Source organism: Callorhinus ursinus, unplaced genomic scaffold (assembly GCF_003265705.2).
Source record: "Callorhinus ursinus isolate GAN/ISIS: 27379988/994484 unplaced genomic scaffold, GSC_fseal_2.0 scaffold22, whole genome shotgun sequence".
NCBI lineage: Eukaryota > Metazoa > Chordata > Mammalia > Carnivora > Otariidae > Callorhinus > Callorhinus ursinus.
This window is the reverse complement of record NW_027397084.1, coordinates 11,183,113-11,191,478: the sequence shown is the minus strand read 5'-3', so window position 1 is coordinate 11,191,478 and position 8,366 is coordinate 11,183,113. Positions and strand designations below refer to the sequence as shown.

Genomic DNA, 8,366 nt, shown 5'->3' with positions numbered 1-8,366 from the left:
CAGGGCACTACAGGACCTCTTCTTCATAAGGCCAGTACCCTCAAGAAGAGGAGCCATAGCTGACTTTCCTAACACACAGAAGTAGGCACAGAGACTTAGACAAAATGAGAAGACAGAAGGATTTGTCCCAAATGAAAGAACAGGACAAGGCCATGGCCAGAGATTTAGGTGAAACAGATATGAGTAACTTGCCTGATAGAGAATTTAAAGTAATGATCATAAAGATACTCACTGGACTTGAGAAGAGTGAAAGACATCAGTGAGATCATTAACACAGAGATAAGGAATAACATAGAGATAAAGGATTCAATAAACGAAATGAGAAACACATTTGATGGAAAAAGCAGCAGGCTGGAAGAAGCAGAAGAACGAATCAATGACCCAGAAGACAGAGTAATGGAAAGTAATCAAGCTGAACAAAAGAGAAAAGAGAATTATGCAAAATAAGAATGCACATTCTTTTCAAGTGCACAAGGAACATTCTCCAGAACAGATCACATATTAGCCGACAAAACAAAACTCAACAAATGCCAAGAAGAGTGGAGTCATACCATGCATCTTTTGTGACCATTAACACTATGACACTAGAAGTCAACCACAAGAAAAGATTTGGAAAGACCACAAATATATGGAGGTTAAATAGCATGACACTAAACAATAAATGAGTCAACCAGGAAATAAAAGAAGAAATTTAAAAAGTACACGGAAACAAATGAAAATGAAAACACAACAGTCCAAAACCTTTGGGATGCAGCAAAATTGGTTCTAAAAAGGAAGTTTATAGCAATGCTGGTCACCTCAAGAAACAAGACAAATCTCAAATAAACAACCTAACCTTACACCTAAAGGAGGTAGAAAAAGAACAAACAAAACCTAAAACCAGAAGGAAGGTTATAGTAAATATTAGAGCAGAAATAAATGATGAAGAAACTAAAAAAAAAAAAAAAAAAAAAACAATAGAACATATCAATGAAACCAGGAGCAGGGTCTTTGGCAAAAAAAAAGCAATCAATAAAATTGATAAATCTCTAGCCAGACTTATCAAGAAAAAGAGAAAGGATCAAATAAAATCACAAACGAGAGAGGAGAAATAACAACCAATACCACAGAAATACAATTATGGGAATATTATGAAAAACTATATGCCAACAAACAGACATCTAGAAGAAATGGATAAATTCCTAGAAACACATAAACTACTAAAACTCAAAAAGGAAGAAAAAGAAAATTGAACAGACTGATAATTAGCAAAGAAAATGGATCAGTAACAATTAAAAAAAAAAAAAAACCAACCTCCTAACTAACAAAAGTCCAGGACCAGATGGCTTCACAGGGAATTCTACCAAATATTTAATTAGCAATAACTGTGCCTTGGATAAACTTCATTAGCTATAACATTGCCACTGTGCAAAGCTCTACCAAACATTTAAAGAAGAGTTAATACCTATTCTTTTCAAATTATTCCAAAAAGTAGAAGAGGAAGGAAAACTTCCAAATTCATTCTATGAGGCCAGCATTACCCTGATAAGAAAACCAGATAAAGGCACCACTAAAAAAGAGAACTACAGGTAAATATCCCTGATGAACACAGATACAAAAATCCTCAACAGAAACCAGCAAACTAAATCCAAAAATACATTAAAAAAATCATTCACCACAATCAAGTAGGAGTTATTCCTGGGTTGCAAGGTGGTTCAATATTTGCAAATCAGCCAATGTGATACATCACATCAATAAGGGAAAGGATGAGAACCATATAATCATTTCAAAAGATGTAGAAAAAGCATCTGACAAAGTACAACATCCATTCATAAAAACTTCCACATACAATATTTAATTCACAGTATATCTTCTTTTTTAAAATAAAATTTGTAAGACTAAAATAAAAAGTGTGTGACAGAAATATTTAGAGATAAGCCAATAAAGTGTACCTTTTATTTACTTACTGTACATTTTAGTAAAAAAAAAAAAAAAAGACTTCATATCTAAAGACACACACAAACTAAAAGTGAAGGGAGAGAAAAATATATACCATTCAAATGGAAGTAAAAAAAAAAAGGCAATACCTGTATCAGAAAAAACAGACTTTAAAATAAAGACTGTAGCAAGAGACAAAGAAAGGCACTACTTAATAATGTAAAATGGATAAAAAGATCAATCCAAAAGAAGGATAAAACAATTACAAATACCTATGCACCCAATATAGGAGAACTTAAATATATAAAGCAAATATTAACATAGAAAAAATGGATAGTAACACAATAGTAGGGGACATGAACACCTCATTTACATCAACGGACAGATAATCTAGACAGAAAATCAATAAGGAAACAAACAAAAATTAATCAACACATACACACAAAAAAATCAATCAACACAGTAGACCAGCTGGACTTAACAGATATATACAGAACATTCCAAACAAAAGCAACAGAATACACATATTTTTCAAGTGTAAATGAAACGTTCTCCAAGACAGATCACGTTAGGCCAGAAAATATCTCTCAATAAATTTGAAAAGTCTGAGATGGTTACCACAGGGGAGGTGGATGGGAGGATGGTGAAATAGGTGATGGGGATTAAGGAGTGTACTTGCTATAATGAGCACTGGGTGATGTATGGAATTATTGAATCACTATATTGTACATCTGAAACTAATACTGTACATTAACTATGTTGGGATTAAAATAAAAAATAAAATGTTTGAAATTACATCAAGTATTTTCTCTGACCACAACACTATGAAACTAGAAATCAATTACAAGGAAAAAAGTGGGAAAACCACAACCACACGAAGGAGCTAAATAACATATGACTAAACAACCAATAAATCAACAAAGAAATCAAAGAGGAAATCAAAAAAATACATGGGAGACAAATGAAAATGGAAATACAATGGTCCAAAATCTTTGGGATGCAGTGAAAGTAGTTCTAAGAGGGAAATTCATAGTGATACAAGTTTCTGCTTCAAGAAACAAGACAAACCTCAAATAAACAATCTAACCTGACACCTAAAGGAACTAAAAGAACAAAGCCCAAAGCTAGTACAAAGAAGGAAATAATAAAGATCAGAGCAGACATAAAATGAAACAGACTAAAAAACCAACAGAAAGAATCAATGAAACTAAGAGCTGGTTTTTTGGGGGAAGAAAAAAATATTTAGCCAGACTCATCAAGACAAAGAGAACTCAAGTAGCTTCAGAAATGAAGAAGGAGAAATAACAACTGACACCACGGAAATACAAAGAATTGCAAGATAATATTATGAAAAAGTATATGCCAACAAATTGGACAACCTAGAAGAAATGGATAAATTCCTAGAAAAATATAGTCTTCCAAAACTGAATCAAAAATAAATAGAACATTTGAACAATTACCTTAACACAATTGAACTGGTAATCAAAACACTCCCAACAAACAAAAGTCCAAGACCAGATGACTTTACAGGTGAATTCTATCAAGCATTTTTTTTTTCCTATCAAGCATTTAAAGAAGAGTTAGTACCTATTCTTCTCAAACCATTTCAAAAACAGAAGAGGAAGGAAATCTTCCAAATTTACTCTACAAGGTCAGCATTACCCTGACACCAACAAAGACACTACAAAAAAAGAGAACTACAGGCCAGTATCTCTGATGACCACAAATGTACAAATCCTCAACAAAATATTAGCAAACTGAATTCAGTAACACATTAAAAGGATCATGCACCACAATCAGTGGAATTTATTCCAGGATGCAAAGGTGATTCAATATTTGCAAATCAATGTGAAACTTCACTCTAATAAGAGGAAGTATAAAAACCATATGATCATCTCAACAGATGCAGAAAAAGTATTTGACAAAATTCAGCATCCATTCATGATAAAAACTCTCCCAACAAAGTAGGTTTAGAGGGAACATACTTTAACATCATAAAGGGCATATATGACAAACCCACAGCTAATATCATACTCAATGGTGAAAAATCCATAGTTTTTCCCCTAAGAGCAGGAACAGGACAAGTATGCCCACTCACCACTTTCATTCAACATAGTACTAGAAGTGCTAGCCACAGCAATCAAACAAGAAATAAAAAGTATCCATGGGGTGCTTGGGTGGCTCAGTTGGTTAAGTCGGTCTGACTCTTGATTATGGCTCAGGTCATGATCTCAGGGCCGGGGGATCAAGCCCACACGTGCCCATGGAGCCTGCTTGGATTCTCTCCCTTTCCCCCACACCCTCTAACTCCTGTGCATTCTCTCTCTCTAAAAGAAAAAAAAGAAATAAAAAGTATCCAGATTGGTAAGGAAGAAGTAAAACTGTCACTATTTCCAGATATATATAGGAAATCCTAAAGACTCCACCAAGAAACTATTTGAATAAATGAATTTAGTAAAGTTGCAGGATACAAAATGTTGCAGAAATCTGCTACATTTCTATATCGTAAGAACAAAGTAGCAAAAAGAGAAATTAAGAAATCACATCTGCAATTGCACCTGAAAGACATTATCTAGGAATAAACTTAACCAAGAAGGTGAAAGAGCTATACTTTAAAAACTATAAGATGCTGATAAAAGAAATGGAAGACAATACAAATAAAGGGAAAGATAGCCCATGCTCGTAGATTGGAAGAATTAATATTGTTACAATGTCCACACTACCCAAGTCAACCTATAGATTCAATGCAATGCCTGTTAAAATATCAATAGTATCAGGGCACCTGGGTGGCTCAGTCATTACATGATCCCAGGGTCCCGGGATCGAGCCCCGCATCAGGCTCCCTGCTCTGCGGGAACCCTGCTTCTCCCTCTCCCACTCCCCTGCTTGTGTTCCCTCTCTCGCTGTGTCTCTCTCTGTCACATAAATAAATAAAATCTTTTTAAAAATATATCAATAGTATTTTTCACAGAACTAGAACAAATAATCCTAAGATTCATATGGAACCACAAAGACCCTGAAGAGCCAAGCAATCTTGAGAAAGAACAAAATTTGAAGTATCACAACTCTGGATTTTAAGATACACTACAAAGCTACAGTAGTCAAAACCATATGGTACTGGGACAAAAACAGATACAAAGATCAATGGAACAGAATAGAGAGCCCAGAAATAAGCCCACACTTAAATGGTCAATTAATCTACAACAGAGGAGGCAAGAATATGCAAGGGGGAAAAGACAGTCTCTGCAAAAACGGTGCTGGGAAAGCTGGAGAGCTACATGCAAAAGAATGAAACTGGACCACTCTCTCATACCACACACAAACATAAACTCAAAGACCTAAATGTGAGACCCGAAACCATAAAACTCCTAGAGGAAAACACAGGCAGTTATCTCTTGGACATTGGCCTTAGCAACATCTTTGTGGATATGTCTCCTTAGGTAAGGGAAACAAAAGCAAAAATAAACTATTGGGACTACATCAAAATAAAAAGCTTCTGCATAGCAAAGGAAACAATCAACAGAACAAAAAGGCAACTTACTGATGGGAGAAGAGATTTGCAAATAATCCAATATAAAGAATTTATACAACTCAATACTAATAAAACAAATAATCCTATTAAAAATGGGTAGAGAACTGGAATAGACATTTTTCTAAGCAAGACAATGGCCAATAGGTACACGAAAAGATGTTCAACATCACTAATTATCAGGGAAATGCAAATCAAAACCACAATGAATTATCACCTCACACCTGTCAGAATGGCTAGAATCAAAAAGATAAGAAATAACAAGTTTTGTTGAGGATGTGAAGAAAAAAGCACCCTTGTGAATTGTTCCAACCACTGTGGAAAACAGCATGGAAGTTCCTCAAAAAAATAAAAATTGAAATAACATACAATCCAGTAATTCCACTACTGGGTATTTATCCAAAGGAAACTAAAACACTAATTTGAAAAGATACATGTACCTGAAAAAAAAAAAAAAAGTTATATGTACCTGTTTATTGCAGCATTATTTAAAATAGCCAAGGTATGGAAGCAACCTAAAGTATCCATCAATAGATAAATGGATAAAGATGTTGTATGTGTCAACGTATATGTGTGTACACACACACACACAGAGTATTACTCAGCCACAAAAAGCAGTGAGATCTTGCTATTCTTGACAATATGGATGGACCTAGGGGATATAATGCTAAGTCAAGTAAGAGAAAGACGAATGCCATACGATTTCACTTATATGTAGAATCTAAAAAACAAAACAAAAGACAAGAAAACAGAAACAGATTCATAAATACAGAGAGGAAACTTGGTGGCTGGAAGAGGGGACAATGGGGCAATGGGCAAAAAGGGGAAGGGGACTAACATAAAATAAGTCAGTCACAGATGAAAAGTATACCATAGGGAATATAGCCAATGACACTACAATGATATATGGTGACAAATGGTTAAAAAAAAAAAATCTGTAACACAGCTTTAATTTGCACATTCTGTAAACCAGTAGGAAAATACAGTTAAATTCAATGCAAATAAGAACCGATAAATCTTGGAGCACCTGGCTGGCTCAGTCAGAAGAGCATGGGACTCTTGATCTTGGGGGTTGTGAGTTCGAACCCCACACTGGGGATAGAGATTACTTAAATACATAAATAAAAAAAAAAGAGAGAGAGAACTGATAAATCTTCATAAGTACAGCCAATTTTTGCTTATTCATGTATCTTGGGGGTTGTGAGTTCGAACCCCACACTGGGGATAGAGATTACTTAAATACATAAGTAATCAAAAAAAAAAAAAGAGAAAGAAATGATAAATCTTCATAAGTACGGCCAATTTTTGCTTATGCATGGAATGCAATGGAATAAGAATTAAATATACACTTGAAGAAACATGCCTGCAGATCTGTTTCAGCAGGGCTTTCATTTTCATCATCTTCTGCTCTGACATTATCAGAATGACAATCTTCCTCAGCTTCTGCCTGAGGGGAGAAAAACCAAAAGAATTCATCAGGAATATGCGAACATCAGTTGCCCTCTGTAATCCACATCTCCTTGAGCTACCTATCCAGTGAAATATTTAGTTGCTTCTCTCTAGGTATCCCCTTCACAGCTAAGTTTAATGATGTGATAGTTCAGTAACACTGTAGAATAAACAACTTTACTGTGCTTCAGTTAAAATGTTTTGGTAGGTGATTTAAAATAACTTTGCTTCAAAAAATAACGTAGCTGCAGCATAGAGTTCGGCAAATAGTTTTTGTTTCATGGATCACTTAAAATTTGACTGTTTTTAGTCCGTATTTGGATGTCTTTCCTTTTACACGACTGGCATGTTCCCAATACGTGAATATGACTTTTGTCTATTATTTTAAATGTCCTAGGAAAGCTCATTAATCAAAGACATGTAATAGTGAATGTTTTTGTAAAGAAGTCTGTTGTTTCACAAACCCAGATTTTTATATACTAGATTGATTTAAAGTGGAATAAAACTGGACTGCAATTACTGTGGAATGGCCTGCGGCTTAGTACAGGTCTCAGGTCAGTTTCCTTACATTTTATCCTTGTATTCTCAATATATGTTTGCTAAATTAAACTGAATCCTACCCACCAGGGAAAATGACATGTTGCCTCAGGTCAATCTGCTGGCTAACAGACTTATTAGCAAATGGGACTTGCTCAACACTTCATGTGTTCAGTCCTATAATGTAACAATAGGGGAAATGACCTGAGGGTCAGAAATAAGAAATAATGAAACCAATTTCACTTGCTCCAAAGATGTAAGCTTTATAATTGTAGATTTTCATTGTGATTTGTTTCTAGGACAAAACCATTTATATTAACACACATTTCTGAACTCAGCCACCAGACATCCGTGCAGTACTTTACAGAGGAACATAAATAAGCCCCACATCTTATCTCTGACTACCAGGCTCAAAGCAGAGGTGCCATTAAGTCTTGAACTAGTTGGTATAAAATGAAGTGCTAGGCTCACTGTAAAGGATAAATTAATGAAAAAATAAATGAAAGAGGCCAAGATTCTGAATTAATTTCCAGAAAACTGGAAAATGGAAGCATTAATGTATCATCAAATGTATTTTTTAGTCTCTTTAAGCTGGGAGCTTTCCTCCTAATAGGAAAATACATAATGAAGGACTCTGAATTTATAGATCCCACTGAAAAGGCTCTTTCCATTCTCCAGTAAGAGGCTGAATTATTACTGTAAACGCTAAGTACAGCTAATGGGAAGGGACTTGAGCTCCCTAGGGTATACCCTTAGTAACTCAACCTTCTAACTCTATCCGAGCAGTCATGCTAAAGTGACTTCTTTCAAGAGCTTTCTCTGTTCTCTCCAGGTCCAAGCTCTTGCATATGCTGCTTGCTCTCTCCATCCAGAATAATTTCTTCCTCACTTGGCTATTTCTCACCCTTCAAGGTTCAGCTCCGGGATTATCCCA

At 35.1% G+C, this 8,366-nt stretch overlaps 1 pseudogene; it reads right to left on the bottom strand.

Annotated features, from left to right (window-relative positions):
* Window positions 1-1,288: 1,288 nt before the first annotated feature.
* LOC141374851 (U4 spliceosomal RNA) lies at window positions 1,289-1,415 on the bottom strand (annotated as a pseudogene).
* Window positions 1,416-8,366: the final 6,951 nt, after the last annotated feature.